The following is a 12,148-nucleotide window of genomic DNA, read 5'->3' on the forward strand; positions in this document are numbered from 1 at the left end:
TCATTGGGAAGTAACTATCATTGTGAATTTAACTCCGAGTTGAGGTAGTCAAGATTAATTTCCTCTGCTGACTTTGCCTCACGAAATTATTCCTAATATTATAATTGACCTTTGATTGTGTTGATATTGGAGTGCTTGGGAACTTCTGTGGTTTTTTGGTATATACTTTTTATGAAAACAAAGGTAATGCTGCTAGGGAAATGTATAGATGCTTGATGTAGGGGTTGCATATGTAATACTTGACTGCAAGCAGTTCTACAAGTTCTGGGGTGAGTTACAGCATATCACTTTAATCATGTGTCGTAAGTTATTTGATCTGTTGAACATTGCATACTCCTGTGACAGTTTCTTTAGTCTTGCTAATGCTTTTTCCCCAGAAACTTCTATATGTGAATTGGTTAATTCTTATCATGTTATATAATGGCTATAATGTGAGTCCAGCCCTACAGAGTCCTAGCCATGATCTGAATGATAATCATCGAGAGGTTGATATTTTCTTTGAAGAGTTTGATTGCCAACATTGAAACTTAACTGTCTTACTATAATTTCATATGCTTAACAGCATAGTCGTTTCATCTGCAGAAGAAATGTCTATTCAATTGAAGTTTCTCTGCTAACTAATGTTGTTCCCTTAGCAGGTAAAATGAATAGTAAAGAAGTTGAAGGTTACAACAGAATGACACTAAGATCCAACTGTGTCTGCTGTTTTTTTTGCCTTATCTAGAAGTTGTCATTTTGTCCCCCCTTTAGGCCTTGTTATTAGTTTAGGACTTTGTATTTTGGGTTGCCTTTAATGTAACTGTCTTTTATTTCATGTATCATTGCTGGCAAAGAGAGCATGCCACAGATGTTGATGTTGAGTAGGGTTGACACCTGTGATATACCACACGAAAATGTTGATAGCTGTGCCCAAGGAAGGAAAACTAAGTTGTGCAGTCTTCGATAGCTTTTGAAGGCTGCTTGCATATCCTAATACACTTTTGAAGGCTGCTTGCATATCCTAATACACTTCTGGACTGGTGCAGTTCATCCTTGTGATAACAGAGTTTAGCACTATGTCAAAAAATGGGCCTCCTGAATTAGGAATGTACTGGGATTAAGAGTGTGGTGCTGATATCTGACCATCTTATCCTGCTTTGATGAATTAGCCCCCACAGTGTTCCGGTAATAGTTGTAAGATGTCTTCTTTTTGTGCCTCAGTTGCAATCAAGAAGCTGAGCCCAGAGGTCTCAAAACTACAAGTCGAGGATCTGGAATATATTTCAGCTAAATTAGGGAATTGATGGGTTTGTCTGGCAGACAGTTACTACCCTGAGTTTGGCGGGAAGCTTAGCATCATACTTTTGTTTCCGTGGAGTGGAAAAGTTCCAGGACATATTTTTGAGATTTAGCAGGGGTTTGCCAATAGTGGGTAAACACATCCAGCAGCAGTTTGAATCAAGGACAAAAAAAGCTCGGCCAGCAGATAGTTAACTGCCCATGTTGGGGTTAGGCTGAGCCTGAGCAGCCTATGCCTTTTTTCACTTGATGGAATGTGTTAAAAGGACAGATCCCGAGACCTTGCAGAGTTCTCCTTTAGAGGCTATATACCGCCAGCAGCAGTAGTGCCCCACTCTCGCCTCAACACTAACCATGTGTTCAATTTATGAGATCATGTTTTGAATTTCCTACTAGTTTTTTATTTGTAAATGTTTTAAGTGTTGTATCTCCCTAAATATTTTTGGACCGAGTTTAGGGTTTTAGAAACATAATAAACTATAAAATTTTAAATTTTTGAAATGGCTTTAGGCTTCTAACATTAAACCAAGTTCTCTTTTAGAGGCTACATACCATCAGCCTGTGAAAAAACTCAAGTCTTTGTTAATAAAGAAAAAAATTACAAGCTTGCAAAGACGTACAAGACCATAAAAAGGAATTTGAACCTATGATCTTATGAAAATAAGTCTTGTCAATAATATAGGAAAAATTTCAAGCTAGTAAAGATGTTGAAAACCATAAAAAGGAAATTGAACTTATGATCTCACAAAAATAATTTAACTTTCTCAATCATCAGATTGTATATTAAGAACCTGTTAATTTGAGTGCTCTTTAATAATAAAAAAACAAATTGTAAGCTTGTAAAGATGTTTAAAACCATGAAAAGAGTTTTGAACCTGTGATCTTTTGAAACTAATGCAAACTTCTCCCATCGTCAGATTGTATACATAGCATGTGTTGAAAATCACTCATAATTTGTACAGCCTTGAAGTTTTATTGATTAGTCTTTTACACAGTTTGGATGCACTTTTCTTAGAAAAGTCTTTTACACAGTTTGGATGCACTTTTCTTAGAAGTACCTTAACACGAAGATGACTCGGTACTTGTGTCTTATAGTACCCATGCTCATAGCTGCAAGGCTAGTTACTACTCCAAATAAGAAAAACTACTCTTGAGCATCTAGGATTGTTCCATCAAAAACATGAAGATGGCTTGGTACTTGTGACTCGTAGCACCCATGCATCATAGATGCCAAGCTAGTTACTTGCAATAAGAAGAAACACTCAGAGCATTGAGGAGTGTTGCATAAAAAGTGCACTCATTTAGTCTTTATTAACTATGTAGGAGGACTAACTGTTATTGCCTTGTAAAGAAGATGTGTTGGAGAGTTATTGGGATCATATGCATATAGCTTCCTAGATGATGGGTGTTTAGAGCTACCACTAGGTACACGTGAGGCTCCTTTTTTGAAAAGGGATATCCACATCAAAGTATAAATGAGTTGTTTCAAAGTGTTAGGTATTCACTTGATCAAATAATTTTCTATTTGATGTCTCAAATAATTTTTGTTTGTTTCATTCCCCCCTTCTATAAATTGAATAGCACAAATGCCTTAACGGGTTTGTTCCTTTAGCTGCGATATAAAACCAATTTCTTGAATGGTTTTACCCTTGTATGTAATTGTGCCCTATAAGGTGCTTTATAAGTTAGTAGTTCTAGCTACAGTTCAAAGACATACAATTATGAGGGGTGAATTCCTAGAGGTTTTGTACATATGGTATGGACAAATCATGTGTGGTAAGAACATATCCAAGAATTTATGGCAAACTTTTAATGAGGTGGTTGAACTTGTTACTTTGAACCTTCCCAAGTGCCAAATTTGGGGATGACATGCAATAATTTTAGAGCATAGTGTCCAACAATGGAATGAGTTTCTTTGACAAACATTGTTAAAGTGCTCCTTTGTTATATGAAGGAGGGACTCTCCACTACAATAGAACATGTATCTCATTGGTGTACATTTATTTCTACTTAACCTTGATGCTAACATATCTAGGTTTGGCATCCAAAGAGTTGATAGAACCATTGGAGATGGTACTAGTGAAACCTTTTCTAAAAAGTTAAGACCTAGACTTCGAAAGATTTGGTCCTTAGTGGACGATAACCAGAGAATTGCATACACGAGCAAAATGGAGTGCTTTATTGATGTGTAAGCATGGGAATGACCCCCATGCTTTGAAAAGATTTCTAGGAGGCCAAGCATTTCTTTAATTATATCAATAACTTGAATATTAGGGGCTAGGCCCCTACCTAAATCTCTACACTAGCAATGTTACATTGCTCATGGAGGATGGATAAGGTTGCTTTGCCACAGTTCCAACTCTTGGGACAAGCTCAATCTCATGGTAACCTTTTCTTTTAGGAGGAATCTCCATCAATTTAGTTTGAAAAACACTAGCATATTCCTTCATCCTAAGGTTTTTGCTTTGCTTCCTTATCCTGATCAACCTTGTTAAGTAGTGCCTAAGGTTTTTGCTTTGCTTCCTTATCCTGATCAACCTTGTTAAGTAGTGTAAACCTTTTTTAAAACCTTGGACAATGCACAAGGCTTTTATTAATAGGATCTTAGGTCTTCTAGCTTTGCCTTGTGTAGTTACTTGAATTCCTTTTTCGTTTTGGAATGTGACTTGGCCTTTCCCGCTATGAATGTGCGCATCATCGGGAATTAGCCAGTTCATTCCAAGAAGGCACTTAATATGTAGTACCAAGGTTCATGACATGGAGCCTTATGTTCGTAGGCTCATTGCCTAGATCAAACTCAACATTTCTAGTTTGGTATGACGACACAACCTTGTTCCCATTAACTAGTTCTACTAGAAGTTTAGGTGCTTGAGTCATTTCTATGCTTAATTTTTGTGAGTACTTTCGCATTCGATCAATACTTGGAAGGGTTTACCTTGATAGTTTATTGGTGCCTAACTCATAGAGAATCGAAAGTTGGGTCCCATTCTTATTAAGAGCGGCATGAATCATTCCTTCTATTTTGGTCTCCATTGAGGACTTCCTCTTTCCATCGAGGACTCTTCCTTTTGCTTTCCTACGGCAATTAATATAGTGGCTCTTCCCTTTTCGCTAGTTTAGGGTATTGTCTTTTGTGATGGTCCATCTTTGGGCACCATTGTTTTGATTTATGGGAATGATGGTACTAGTTTTATTGACTTTTGCTTTTTCTTTGCATTGAATTGTAGTTGCCCTTGCGCCCTCTTTATAAATGTAAGAGGTTCTTTGTTGGGTGAACCTTGACCCCAATATTGGATGTTCCTTGATTGCACTTGAAGTCTAAGTAGCTTTGCTCTTTTTAAGGCACGCTTAGATTTGTGGGGCACAATGCACATGGCTTCGAGTTTGAGTATCCAAAGACACCTATTGGAAAATATCCATAGCTAGAGCATACTTTTGAAGGGTTGTAATTTGGGACTAATACGCTTCTAGGCTCAACTCTAGTTGGCGAAGCAGCTCGAAGAACTCATTCATCTTTCAGGTGCAATAGGAAGGTAGAAGATACCTTCCATGCACATCTTCTTTTATGAGTTTCGATGTGATAGTGGCTTTTGAGACTCTAGTGTCTTTACACCATTGTTTCTACCAAACACGTGCTTCCTCTATTAGCTTTAGCTTGGCCAACATGGCGTGATTAGGGATACTTGTCCCTACAATCTCTCCATCCAAAGTTGGAGCAGTGCATAGCTTGTGAACATAGATCGAAACCCAAGAAAATGGTTCTAAGCTTTGTCATTTTGGTAAAATTTCATAAGAGATTAGTGTTGGGATAAATCATGAGAATTTTTTCTTAATTTGATTCTTATCTAACCTTTATAACTTGTAGACAATACTTAAACTTTTGCTTTGATACCATGTTTAAACTTCCTATTTAAATGAACATTGATAGCCATGTATTTTAGTAGTCCATCATGAAGTAATCAAGACTACTACCATTCGAGACTTGTTAGAATAATTGGACATTTATAATAATAATAATAATAATAATAATAATCTCTCTCTCTCTCTCTCTCTCTGTGGGTAGGATACTGCAAATTGGCAATGAGAACAATAATAATCCTGCAAGCTAAAGGCTATAAGCCTTAAATAGCCTTCAAGTATCTCCATGTCCATTGGCCTTTGTGGGACCACGTTTGAGATTTCCTCTTGGCAATCATCTACAATCAAGCAATATCATGGAGCTTCTTATGCTTTGTGGTTACGTTGGCTTTATAGTTTGCTTTGGCTCATGAGATAAGTGACGTTGCACAAATTGATGTGCCATTGATGATGTCGATGGCAACCATTGTTTTACCATTTTTTTCCTTTTAATATTTATTATAAGGTTGTCAGATAAGTTGATACCATTGCATAATCCCTATCCTAGATCACATCATACCCATTCTTCATTTTTACCTTTTTACAATCTAGTTGAACCATCATACTTATTTATCGATACAACATATTAACATAACTCATAAAATCCCTAGTGGCAATAACTGATCCCAACATCTTCATAGTAACTAGCCCCTTTATACTATCCATTATTAATAGTAATAGGTTTTTACATGATGTATTTAAATGGATAACACAAGGAAAAAACTTGGATTTTGTGAAGGGTGTTGATATATCTTTGATCAAGTCACATCGTCCATATGCTCTCATAATTACAACATTTCGTGGGGATGAAATGGGAGGGGTAAAAGAGAAGAAAGGGATAAGAAATCAAAGCTTCACGTGTGATCTAGATCTCAGGGTGTCTTCATATCTTTCCATTCATCCCAATGTAGCCTCCATTTGTCTCTCTTCTCTCTCTCTCTCTCTCTCTCTCTCTTCACCCCATAGGTCTATAGATGCCAATGATATCATTGGTATTTTAGATTAAATGGAGAGGCAAGGAGGCATTGATTAAAGAGATGATAGAGAGTGATATTTTTATTCTCATGACTAGGGGAAGGAGATATGTCAATTTGATAAGGTTAACTCACCTACCCTCAAGCACATGATGAATGACGTGATACCTCACTTCTATATGCTTGGTTTTAGCATGAAACACATGATTTTTTGCCAACATGATGGCACTTTGGCTATCATTGTGCAACAATGGTATGATTTCACTGAGGCCCAAGTCTCCCAGTAGATGATTGAGACATATGGCTTCTTTGTATGCCTCTATGGGCTACAATATACTCAACTTCAGTGGTAGATAATACCACATATTTCTGCAAGTGAGACATCCATGAAATTTCATCACCATACAATGCAATCAAGGTACCTACTACTAATTCTCCAAAAGCATATGTACATATCTCTTGTAGCACTCAAGTATCTCAAGTTACCGTGTATTGCTTCTGAATGCTTCTTGCTAGGATTACTCTCTTCACTTCTCCTGCTGTAAATGTGATATCCAAGTGAGTATCAATGATAGTGTATATGAGATTGGCCACACAGGATGAATATGGAAACTTGCCTATTTTGGCCCTCTCATTAGATTTTGAGGAATCATCAATAGCAATGATAGTGTATATGAGATTCCCCACACATGATGAATATGGAACCTTGACTATGTTGGTCATCTTGTCATTAGATTTTGAACAATCATTAGTACTAAAGGTAGATCCATTCTAAAATGCAAATTGCACATCACTTGCACCAACTATATCACATATATAGTCATTACAAAGATGGATTGATCCATGCCCATTGCCATGATATGAACATAACCACTCCTTATGAGAAGTCAAATGAAAAGATGTGCTAGAATCAATAATCCAATCTTGAGCTAGTTATCTATTTTTTGCAACTAGCATATGTGCAAGAATAATAGAAGTAAATAGCTCTTCACTGTCATCAATATGCACAGTCTCACTGCATTGATTTCTTTAATTTACATTTTCTTTACCTTGGTTCTTGTCCACATCCTTATCCTCCTCCTTATTATCATTTTGATCTCACTTCCATTTGGAAGAGTCCTTCTTAATATGATATATTTTACTAAAATGGAAGCATTCAATGTCTTTCTTGGATCTCGATTTGTTGCCTAACTATTCATGGTCTTGGTTCTTGTCTGTTTTTGCCTCTTTTTTCTTGAGTTGCCAATGCCAAGTGCAGTTTGCATGTAGTTTAGGGTCAAAACATGGCATATCCATCTAGTCTTTAGCCCGTTGGGCCTCTCTTAAGTGAGAAGTCTCTTGCAAAATTGTGGCTAATCACCAAGGGGCTTCTTCCCGGGATAGCCCATGCATTTGATGAGGTATTCCTTGATGGATTGAGATCTCAAATGCTTATGTCATTGCCCAATGATTGTCTTGGGGGATATATTGAATGATATCTTCTTCGTCTACGGGAAATAAATCTTCCACATAGTCTACTGAGGTGCTAATGAAGGGCTTCAGCTAGTTGACATGAAACACATTGTGAATCTTGGTGGTGGAGGGGAGTTCCAATTGATAAGCGAAGTCACAAATCTCTTTAGGATCTGATAGGGGCCATAGAATCTATGGGCCAGCTTGTTACTCTTGCCATCCTTGAGAATAGACTAACAAGACTTAGGCACTTTCAATATCTCTCTCTCTCTCTCTCTCTCTCTCTCTCTCTCTCTCTCTCTCTCTCTCTCTCTCTCTCTCTCTCTCCATATGCCTTCTCCTCTCATCAGCATAAATCTTCATGTGATCTTGTGCATTTTGAAGATTCACTTTACGTTGTTGAAGATGGGCATGCAAGCATTCCAACTCCTCTTTGCTTTGGGGGTTTATATTGTCATTGAACATGATTTTAGGAAGGGGAACCTTATACCCGTATAATAGTGCCTCAAAAGGAGAATCCCCAATACTAGAGTGGGTGGAGTTGTTGTATGCAAACTTAGCTAAATGGAGCCACATATCCCAACTATGTTGCATATCATGGCAAAAGTGCCTTAGTTAGGTCTCAAGCCATTACTTTGTTGTACCTCAATTGGACGATTAATACATTGAAGAAGTCATGTTTGTTGTAGTGCTTTTGATGAATGGTATGAACTTGCTGAAGCCTTGGATTCGATGGCCTTATGTCTTCATGAATTCTAGCTTGAACATCATTTGAGAGTTGATATACTATGGATCAACATAGCTTGTGTGAATAGTCACCTTCATGGATGTAAATTTTCATAGCAAGCCATCCATTGGAATTCCATTAGAGACTTGCAATCTTTATTCATTTTCAACTCCTCTTCCCCTTATCCTTCTAAACTACATACAATAACAAGAGTTACCATGCTCAATGCAGTTTCAGCATAGTAGGTCCAGAGCTACATGCCTTCAACAGTAGCAACTCCATTCCGAGAGAGATGGCCCCTTGACCTCCAAAGCTTGGCGCTCTCCTCACGTCGATAATATCTGCCTCCATCATTGGGCTCGGAAGACTCTTGCCGCTAGACTTCCTGAGAAGCTGAGTATCCTAGACACGTACAAAACCATTTGATGATGCAGTGGCAACAAAGAATGGAGACACTTCTGCGGAATGACTTGAACCCAATACACTCAGCCCCTTGATTCGATTAGAATGAGCGCTGGCTATTTTCAGAGAAAGCTCAGCTGCTCTTGTATCCCATGCTCTGATGGTGCGGTCTATACTTCCAGTGAAAAGTACAACATGCATTTTTTGCCCAAAGAAAGGACTCGTTTCTCATGTTATAGCTTCACAGTGGACATCCATCCTCTTCTTTCTCCGAATCGCGGCCAGACATGCCAAATGTCTCCACCCCTCGAATCATGCATTGGGACTCTACAGTATTGCCATGGTGAAGATGCTATTGCGCTATAGTCTGATCCTGTCCTCCTATCTGTTCCCACCAATAATTCTCATGCAAGTTACACTTCAAAATCCTAAGCCTCTTCAATGTCAATTGCCAGACATATCCCCCTTCCCTCTCTGATCTCCTCCTCCCGTTGATCCTCAGTCTCCCGTCCTTTGCATGGTAGCCAACTAAAGCTTTTTTTTTTCCCTTCCTTCTCTTTCTCACCACCTTAGCCTTTTCTTCTTTAACTACATTGCCCCTCTTTGCTTTCCTCCCCATGCAATAATAGCCTGCTCTCCATAAAGATGGCCCCAAAGTTGGTTAAGCTAGCTTACAAACTGTGACCTTATAAGCGTGTTCCCTCCTTCAGCTTCTCCTAGTTAGCATAATTTGCACCCTTTTCTAGCTTACATGAAGTTCACAAGTAGGTTTTCAGCCTTATAGTGCAAACTACAAACCTCCCCTTTTCAAATAAATGCTTTGCCACTATAAGATTTTAAGTTCAAGAGGTTAACCCATCATTATCTCCATCTACATTAAGGCCTTGATTATCCTAGTCTTCTAATGGCTAGTACAAGCATGCAAGCAGGCCTTCAAGCCCAATGATTTTGGCTAAAGTCTTGAAGCTTCTCAATGCACAAGCACTTGCATCCCAAAAGATTGTTGATCATGTACTCCTCCCACTTGCCAGGAACATCTTGTTTTCACATCATGCCACTAAGACACCCTTCTCTAATCACAACATTGAACCACCTTACTTCTCCTCTTGTTCAGCTATTAGAAGAGTAAAATCAAACGGTAAGAAACTGGCAAAACACATATGAGTGACATTGCCTTATTCCAACTATGCAATCAACAATATCCATTTACCTAAGTTTTTTTGGGGGTGAATGCATAGCATCACAGAATGGATAATAAAATCTAGAGTGATATGTGTCCATTTCCCTTTAGGAATAGGTAGGGGGGCTGCAAAAGACCGGATGATCTAATTGTGCTATCCTTATTTTGTTGGCATGGAACACAACAAAATCCCTGACATCCCTCCATAGGCCCTTATAGTGAAGGCTCTTGGTAATCCTATCATATGTTTTGAAAACACCCAAGTGACTAGCAATGGGGCAAGAATACATCTCTTCCATGATGTTCTATGTAAAGGGAAAATGATAATCTTGCCATGGGATCATATGCGTCCATTCTTGAGCTGATATTGGGAGTTTTCTTCCATTATCACATGCTATAATTTTTGAAATGTGGCTAAATTCCTCATTGCGCTAGTAGGCCTCCTGGAGCTCCTCAATCCAATCACTATACGACTCTAATATGGATGGCATTCTGCATGTGCACATCTGTGACAGTGAATCAGCCACTACATTGTCTTTGCCCCTAGTGTTGTGATGTCAAAATCATAATTTTGCAAAGTTGCCACCTATTTCCCTTGCTTAGGAGTCAAAGTAGACAGAGTCAAGAAGTATTGGAGGACTCAATGGTTGCTCTTTACTCTAATTTGGTTGCCATAGAGCTAATGGTGCCATTTCTTAGACATGAAAGAAAGCCAACATCTCTGAGTCATAAACATTCATTTGCATCTCCTTTTCATTAAGATTACGGCCCTCAAAAGCAATCACACCATGTTCTTGTAGTAAGATAGCACTTATACCTCTGCTACCAGCATCACACTGAATGGTGAACTTATTCAAGAAGTCAGGGCATTATGAGGATGGGGAGGGAAGTAAGCATTTTCTTCAATTGGTTAAAGCTGCGATCAACAATCACATCCTAAAAAAATGTTTCCTTCTTTAATCGATCTATCAAGGGTACTGCAATTGTGGCATAATGCTTGATGAATTGTTTATAAAAGGAAGATAGAGCAAGGAAACCACGTAGTAAAGAAGTGTTATTGGATGGTATGGGCCAATCCTTTACACATTGCACCTTTTTGGGGCCACTCTCTATGCCATTTTCACTAACAATGTGCCCCAAGTACTCCATCGATGTATGCATGAAGATGCACTTAGTTTCCTTAGTAGATTGCCTATGCTTTCTCAAGACATCAAACACCCTTCTATCATGTGCCATGCGCTTGTCTCATAATCTTTGAAAATAAGAATATCATCGAAGATTATGAGCACAAACTTGAAAAGAAAGGGGTGTAGGATCTTATTCATGAGGCTTTGGAATGTGGCGAGGGCATTAGTCAATTCAAAAGGCATCATTAGAAAATGGTAGAGATTTGGATCAATATGGAAAGCCATTTTGACTTCATCACTCGCTCACATACATATCTAATGATAGCTAGAGCATTGATCAATCGAAACGAAATACCATGCCCCTTTCAACTCGTCCATCCTAGGGATAGGATATTGGTTTTTGACTATGATCTTATTCAAGCCAATGCACATGGAGAAAAAGCCATCTTTCTTCTCGACTAGTAGGACTGGAGATGCATAAGGTGAATAACTCAACTCAATAAACCCCATGTCATGACTTGCTTTGCAACTTCTTTGTGTTCACACTTGGAGAGTCTGTAAGGTGGCTTGTTCATTACCTCTTTAAGATGAGCTATTAAGATTTGTAAGAAAGAATGATTGGAGAATTTTGCAATTAAATCTCTATGACTGTCGTGGAGTAGTTTGCACCCTGTCCATAGTGACGTCAATGCACAAAAATGTCAATATCTACTAGATCATAACTCAAATAGGGGAGATTTGTGATTTGATCGAAGGGGACAATGCCCTCTTTGAAGAAAGCTATGGTTCCCTCCTAAACTTAGTATAGAATTTATTATAGCAAGCTTTTTGTGAATATCTTGAGATTCCTCCAACTTGAACACTACCTGTCTTGGCTCAATTTCTCACTGTTTGAGTAGCTCAAGGGTTGAAGAGCCTAAGAATCATGGTGTCCAACATACGTAGCATACTAAGCATGATCCCAAGTATGTCCAAGCATCAATTTACTCTACGAACATTGCATATGAATGCCTTAGTGCCATACATCATGCATTGATTGCATACATGTCAAGTGCCATACATAGGTGTCTTTGTTAATGGACGTGCCTCGTATTTGGGTATTTTTCATTAG

This window comes from Lygodium microphyllum, chromosome 9, assembly GCF_053477565.2.
Source record: "Lygodium microphyllum isolate KBCC chromosome 9, Lygodium_microphyllum_v1.1.10, whole genome shotgun sequence".
NCBI classification, from domain to species: Eukaryota; Viridiplantae; Streptophyta; class Polypodiopsida; order Schizaeales; family Lygodiaceae; genus Lygodium; species Lygodium microphyllum.